This window comes from Rattus norvegicus, chromosome 15 (genome assembly GCF_021556685.1).
Source record: "Rattus norvegicus strain SHRSP/BbbUtx chromosome 15, alternate assembly SHRSP_T2T, whole genome shotgun sequence".
Taxonomy (NCBI): Eukaryota; Metazoa; Chordata; class Mammalia; order Rodentia; family Muridae; genus Rattus; species Rattus norvegicus.
In genome coordinates, this window is record NC_141548.1 from 20,083,655 (window position 1) to 20,090,906 (window position 7,252).

The window sequence follows — 7,252 nt, forward strand, 5'->3', positions numbered from 1 at the left end:
ACACCAGGACCAAGACAACTCTTATAAGGACAACATTTAATTGGAGCTGGCTTACAGGTTCAGAGGCTCAGCCCATTATCATCAAAGTGGGAGCGTGGCAGTGTCCAGACAAGCACGGTGCAGGAGGAGTCGAGAGTTCTACATCTTCATCTAAAGGCTGCTAGAATAGACTGGCTTCCAGGCAACCAGGATGAAGGTATGAAAGCCCACACCCACAGTGACACACCTACTCCAATAAGGCTGTGCCTCCTAATAGTGACACTCCCTGGGCCAGGTATATTCAAACCAACACACTAAACATCGAGAAAACTAACAACCCATTGGAAAAAAGTGGGCTGTGAAACTGAACCAAGATTTTTCAGCTGAGAAATCCAGGGAGATGGTTGAGTGGTTAAGGGCATCGCCGCTCTTGCAGAAGCCCAGTGCCTCCAAGTCCTACTACAGAGATAAACACTTCCCCACCGTAGTCACCGCAGCTCTGTTCACAATAGCGAGAAAATGAAGTCCGCCTAGATGTCCACCAGCTGATGAAGAGATACACAATGGGATATTAACTCGACTGCAAAGAAAGGTGAAATTATGACATTCACGGGAGCTGGAAATGCTGGACTAAGAAAGACAAACACTGGCTTTCTTTCTCTTGGGCAGACACCTTAGTTTCAGATTCTTAGAGTTGTTGCTTAGTCTCAGGAATCTGTAGAGGTCAAGAAGCTAGGAAAGGCCCACGAGGGTGGAAAGGGAAAGGAGTTTTAAAAGGGAACAGAATGCAAGTGATGTGTAAGTCGATGGGGACTCTGAGGTTGGGATAGCTTTTGGGGTCGCTTGGCAGGAATTTGACCTTGGGCCAGGACAGGGAAGTAAGCTCAAGAAGGAGTCTGATTTTGGGCTAGAACAAAGAAGTAGGCTCCAGGCAAGAGTATGACTTTTGACTAGGACAGGGAGGTAGGCTCAGGTATCTTGGTCATTCTGATAAGCCCTTAGAAACAGTGATCAAGGGCTGGAGAGATGGCTCAGTGCTTAAGAGCACTGACTGGTCTTCCAGAGGTCCCCATTCAAATCCCAGCAACCACATGGTGGCTCACAACCATCTGTAATGAGATCTGATGCCTTCTTCTGGTGTGTCTGAAGACAGCTACAGTGTACTTATATATAATAAATAAATCTCGAAAGAAAGAAAGAACAGTGATCACAGGAATCTGTTTATTGCCTTGCTTGCTCTTTGACTTGCTTGTTACTTTAACCTAGAACTGACCTTATTACTTGCCTGTAATTAAAATGGTATAAAAGCAGACTAGGAATAAATACACCTGCCTCAGCCCCAGAACTGGCTGGGGTCATGCTACAGTGTTGTCTAGTTGCCTTTTTTATTTTTAATCCTCAATTCTGTGCAGGAGAACCTGTTGACTGCCTGAGCTGGTTTGGTCAGGGTAGGAGTGAGAGGATGAGGAGAGGATGAATCTGGGGAAAATACTAGGGTTAGAAAGGTTTAGTCAGGGATGGGATGGAGTAGGGGAAAGGCGGATAGAGGAAGGATTAACCAAACTTAGGGTATATGAAAAGTCCTAAGGACACCCACTGTAAGCTAATTTTAAAAAAAATCTAAAGAAGTTTAAATGGAGGTAATCATGATGGGTAGGTAATACTCTCCCACAAGCTATAGATTATTGTTACAAAAGCAAAACAAAAGATAATACCAGGCATGAGACACATCAGTTTGACCCCCTCATCAATATAGGTTGTTGTTATTTTGGTTGCCCACCAAAACTCAGTGGGAAAAGAAATCAATATGGAGCTAATCTGGAAACTGTCCTGTTGGCTAAATTTCATAGTTCTGGAAAGTCCAATATAGGCCTCTAGGGGAAAAGTCGTCAATGGTCCATAGCTGACATGGACTCTGAATTTATACCACAGTTCTCCCAGCAAGGTGTGCTAACTGCTGAAATAGTAACTTGGAAGTTATAGGATTAACCAGCCATTTTTTTTTTTTGTATTGGACTTAAGGGCAAGAGGGAAGCCATGCTTGGTGCTGTAAACCAGGTCAAAACGCCAGGGCTAAGGAGGTCATAGGCAACAGAGGGAGAATCCGTTTGCTAAATGTTGTGAAATCGCCTCCAATATTCATGTCAATTCCCTTCAATCACAGATCAATGCTGTTCTTGTCCTTGATCCCAGAAACTTCTTTTTGCAGTGGGCAGAGATTCAAAACTAGCGAAAGGGCTGAGAATTAAGATTGTCGGGTGTCAACAGGTGGCAGAGATGTGGGGATCTCTGAGTTCAAGGCCAGCCTAGTCTACAGATCGAGTCCTAGAACAGCCATGGCTACACAAAGAACCTGTGCCTGGAAAAACCAAACCAAAAACAACAAGAACAACAACAACAACAACAAACTCACAAGATCGTTGAGCATTCAACGCTAAACATGGCATCAGTCTTAAACTCTACCCTCCAGGCTCTGAGAACACCAGGGAGAAATGGGCAAAATAGTTTTGAGATATGCAGGATGGGGATTTGCTGTGAAATGCTGTGTTTGGGACACTACACAGTACATGAGTTCCCTCATGAATTCAAAGCGGCTGTGCTTAGTCCCCTGGGCTGAAACCAGTGACATTTCCGAAACCGGTGAGGAAGGAACACATGAGGCTCTATCTGCTACCTGAGGAGCTACCTGTAGCTAATGGTGGCTGGAGGAAGGGAGAGCCATTTCTCTTCCAAAGTGTAGCCACTGGCAAGTTGCCAGTGGGTCAGTGACCAACCCCACACCTCTGTGATCTGAGCAACAGTAATTAAACTCAGCAGGTTGCTTTCAGTTTTGTTTTGATTTTGTTTTTTAAAAGATATGAAAATAGAAGAATTCCAGAGGCCCTGGGAAGGGAACAGAGGACCACATGAGGTGATTGTGGTCAAAATACAGTGTGTACATGAATGAATGTGTCAAAGAGTAAACTTTAAAAATCATTTTTTAGAAAAGGTGAGAAAAGATCTTTCAGAAAAATAAACAGCATCAGCCTCTTGTCTACACACACACACACACACACACACACACACAACCACACACACACATACACACACACAAACACACACACACACACACACACACACACACGTATGTTAAGGCACCATTCCCTCAGGTCTTCATGTAGATGCTCCCTCCTCACAGAAAGCTTACATGAAACAAATGTGTGTGCATTACTCTTGTCATTCTGTCTCTTGCTCCACAGGACAAAAGGAAAGAGAATGTTCCTTCCCGGCAGGCACCTACACAAGATAATGTTTGTGAAGCTGTCATAGCAGAGACTCTGTCAGTGTTCCTGGAGCTCATGAAATAAGAGGTACAATGACTATTTTACACCTAGTAGAGTGTCCTTGGGGACTTTGATAGTGGTGGGGTTGATCTCAATGGCTAACCGTGGATGCTTTGTCATCTCTGCAAGCAATGCGAGCCTCATGAGGTATCGTAACTATAGTAGCCGTTGAAGAGCCATGTTTTGGGTTTCCGACTTCTCACACACACACATACTTCTCTCCTGTTCTTGACATTGAGTCTCAGATGACTGGGTGAGGTCCAACTGGTTCTCTGCCTCTGCCATTGGCACCACAGACCTAGACCCACTTAGAAGCCTGCCAGCCTCCGTCTCCTCAACTGTGGACCGGAATAAACAACCCCTCATTCGGGACTGCCATGACAGTCAAATAGGACGGCTGAGAAATGGAAAAGTTTGATAATGCAGTGCCTGGCATGAAGTCGGCGCGCTGCAAATTGGCGGCTCTTATTATAATATCTAATTGCTGTACTGCTGATTTGAAGGGATAAATATAAAATGGAGCGGGGCTGAGAGAGGGGCTGATGACTTGACTGTTCCAAGCAGACCTCTTGAAACATCCATTGATTTTGGTTGGTCATTGGATGTTGACCATGTGGGCAATGGCTGTGAATAATTAAGGGACAATGGCTTCCCGTGACATTCTCGAGGCCCTTCTAGGACCAGAGAAGTGTATCTTTTTATGACTCTTTCCATAGTAAGCCACACAAAGCCCGGACCCTTAACGTCACAAAACTAGGTTGGCAGCGAGATGTAATTATACAAAGTAATAAAACGGAAAGTAATAACTCAGTTTCATTAACCACTTAAGATGTAACAGCTGGGAGAATTGACGTCCTCGTTTGGCTGGATATGTTTTAGTAAATTTTGTTTACTAAAGACTTGAGAAGGAAATATGCACAAAACACAAAGGAATACCTCAAAAACATCCCTTTGTAACCATGCAGTCAAGAAATAAAATATCACTGTGTTCAGAAGCCCCCTAATCCCCCTTCCTGCAAATGTTCCTCAGAGCTATATCAAAGGCATGGAGGTCCCAGTCTTGTCATCACCGGACGGTGCTGGAGCCTTTAAGAAGTGTGGCTTGGCAGCACATCTTTCAGTCAGGAAGTGTGTCCTCCCTCTCCCAGGAGCCCCCTACCTGCTTCCTCTCTCCCCACCCCAGGCTTTTTTCTTTTATTTCTTTTGCTTCCTGGACACTAGAGGAGCAGTTTTGTCCCACCAGTCATTGTCACCACAATGTACTGCCTCATCCTAGGCCCCAAAGCAACAGTCAATCCATCGGGCTGAAGCCTCCAAAGCCATAAGCAGAAGAGCATTTCCTCTAGAAGTCGGCGCTCTCAATCAGCCCTCTCAGACATTTGTCGTAAGGACAGAAAGCCAACCAACGCTGCATAGTGTGGTTTCATTCAAAATGTATACAACTGTGCAACCATTGCTACCTCCCAGTATTACATGCCTTCCACCATTCTAAACAATTCCCTCGTTCACGGTCCTCTGTGCTGAAGGATAGCCTTGGTCCCGGGCAAGTACTAATGTGTTTTCTCTCTGGAGAGCTTTGCCACTGCTAACTAGATCCTCATTTCATAGGAGAGAATAAGCATAGCCTTCTGTGTGGCAAGCAGCTATTTAATCAGAGTCTGTGGATCAGCATTTCCCAAACACGGAAAATGACAGCTTCAGATGGGACACAGATAGCTGTGAGATGGCCCGATGTATGTTTTTAGAAAGTAGAGGGAGAATTTTTTTTTTTATAAACTCTAAAGGGAAGCTAATTGGTTAAGTGTTTCTTTTTTTTTTAATATTTATTTTATGTATGTGAGTACACTGTCGCTGTCTTCAGACACACCAGAAGACGGCATCTGATCCCATTACAGATGGTTGTGAGCCACCATGTGGCTGCTGGGATTTGAACTCAGGACCTCTGGAAGAGCAGTCAGTGCTCTAACCACTGAGCCATCTCTCCAGCCCTGGTTGAGCATTTCTAATAAGATACATGAACTCATGGTGGCTGGGCGTGGAGGTGCACACCGTTAATCCCAGCACTTCGGAGACAGAGGCAGGTATATCTGAGTTCTAGGTCCACAGAGCTAGTTCTAGGACAACCAGGACTACGCAAAGAAACCTGTCTCGAAACAGATCAATCAACAAAAAGGAAACACGATGAATAACGACACAGACAGAAAATGAGATATAAATTTTTCTATAAGTGACTTGTGCCAGCGAGCTTCCATTCAGCAAGAGAAATGGTCCCTGTGAGTCCTGAAATTGTGCGTCCATCAATACAAAGACTTTACAAACTAATCCAAACTTTATATCCATGGAGATATTTTGATATTTTTTCACTGATTGCCTTCTAGGTGCCAGATGTTAGATAAATGTCCATTTAGAAATTCTACTTAAATGTCATTTTGTATCTATATCATAAATAGTTGTTCTCCTTGCAGCGGCCGTTCGAGTGCAGAGTCCGGAGCTGCGGAGGCCGCAAGTCATGGCTGGATATGCTTTTAGGAAGTTTCTCCCGCTCCTTGACAGTATTGGTTGAAAGAAGTGCCACTGAAACTGTAGCCAAAGGTGGGGTTTATGCTTCCAGAAACGTCTCAAGGAGAAGTATTACAAGCAACAGTCGTGGCTGCAGGATCGGGCGGGAAAGGAAAGGGCGGAGAGATTCAGCCTGTCAGTGTGAAAGTTGGAGACTAAGTTCTTCTCCCAGGCACCAAAGTAGTACTAGACGACAAGAATTATGTCTTATTTAGAAAACTGACATTCTTGGGAAGTATGTCGACTAAAATCACCGTTGAATTGGTGTCACGCGAAGCTGCCCATCCCCTGATGTTCTCAACGTTTGCTTCATGTAAATAATTTCCATGCCCCCCTTTTATAATAAACGGATGATGCCTAAACTGAAAACAAAAATAGTTCTTAAAGTAAATTAATGATGCAGATCAACTGTGAAGCTTGGCTCGTGTCTATAATCTTAGTACTCAGGAGACTGAGGCAGGAGGATTGCTATGAGTTTGGAGCTAGTCTAAGCTTTGCAGTAGAGCTCTAAGACAGCTTAGGCATCACTGTAAGAGCTTGTCTCAAAAAAGTATGTCTTTGTGTGGTGTGTCATGTATGTTTGAATGTGTGTGGTATGTGTGTGTTTTGGGGAGCTAGGGAGATTGCTTAATGGTTATAACACTGGTCACATGTGTCACATAAATGCCAGGAGTATGTATGTAGACTTGCCTGTAATTCCAATCTTGTTTTCCTGGAATACAAACTGCCTAGATTATTTATATCAAACTCTGGGTTTATTAAGAAACCCTGTCTCAGTTGAATAAACTGGAAGAACTATAGAGAATGACTCCTGATACCAACTTCTACTTACACACTCATACAAAAAACACAAATACCACACGGACACACCCCAACCCCACAAACACACACACATAAAAAAATGGAAAATAATAATTGAAAAGAAAATGTCCAAGAAGCCTTAGAAGCATGACAAAGTGCTGGGCTGTCCCTTCCACGATCCAGGTGCTGAAACGGGTGAAGAAGCAGGAGAGAACCCTGGCCCTTTCACCCTGCCTCCCAGGAGAGTGAGGCGGATGCTGAGAAGGGTTGTGAATAAGATCAGTAACAGTAAAGCACGAGGAACAGTCCCCCGGACACACAGTCACAGGCAGCAGACCATGGCCACATACACTCAGGGGCCACCACCACAAGGACTCTGGGTTAACCAGAGGAGCCATAGGGCAGGGATGTGGAGGAGAGTGGGTTTGGCTGATGATGGATTTCGGCCTGGAGAGTAGAAGGAGGTGACAGCTCAGAAGAATCAGAAGCAAGTTTGAGGTCAGACTAGCTGCCTCACTAGCTGGTGCAGAGCATTAAAGAGCAAAGGGCTGGTGACAAGATCGGAAGGACTGGCGTCCATCTTGACTGCC

General features: G+C 44.6%; 1 pseudogene; it reads left to right on the forward strand.

Moving 5' to 3' along the window:
* Positions 1-5,811: 5,811 nt before the first annotated feature.
* Hspe1-ps2 (heat shock protein family E (Hsp10) member 1, pseudogene 2) lies at positions 5,812-6,109 on the forward strand (annotated as a pseudogene).
* The last annotated feature ends 1,143 nt before the right edge of the window (positions 6,110-7,252 follow it).